The sequence below is a fragment of the Arachis duranensis genome, chromosome 2 (genome assembly GCF_000817695.3).
Source record: "Arachis duranensis cultivar V14167 chromosome 2, aradu.V14167.gnm2.J7QH, whole genome shotgun sequence".
Classification (NCBI taxonomy): Eukaryota; Viridiplantae; Streptophyta; class Magnoliopsida; order Fabales; family Fabaceae; genus Arachis; species Arachis duranensis.
In genome coordinates this window covers 58,118,404-58,118,638 of record NC_029773.3, presented here as the reverse complement: position 1 = coordinate 58,118,638, position 235 = coordinate 58,118,404, and positions in this window count along the sequence as shown.

The following is a 235-nucleotide window of genomic DNA, read 5'->3' as shown; positions in this document are numbered from 1 at the left end:
GCTTTCCAACGCCGTTGAGAGCGCGCCAATTGGGCTTCTGTAGCTCCAGAAAATCCACTTCGAGTGTAGGGAGGTCAGAATCCAACAGCATCTGCAGTCCTTTTTGGTCTCTGAATCAGATTTTTGCTCAGGTCCCTCAATTTCAGCCAGAAAATACCTGAAATCACAGAAAAACACACAAACTCATAGTAAAGTCCAGAAAAGTGAATTTTAACTAAAAACTAATAAAAATATA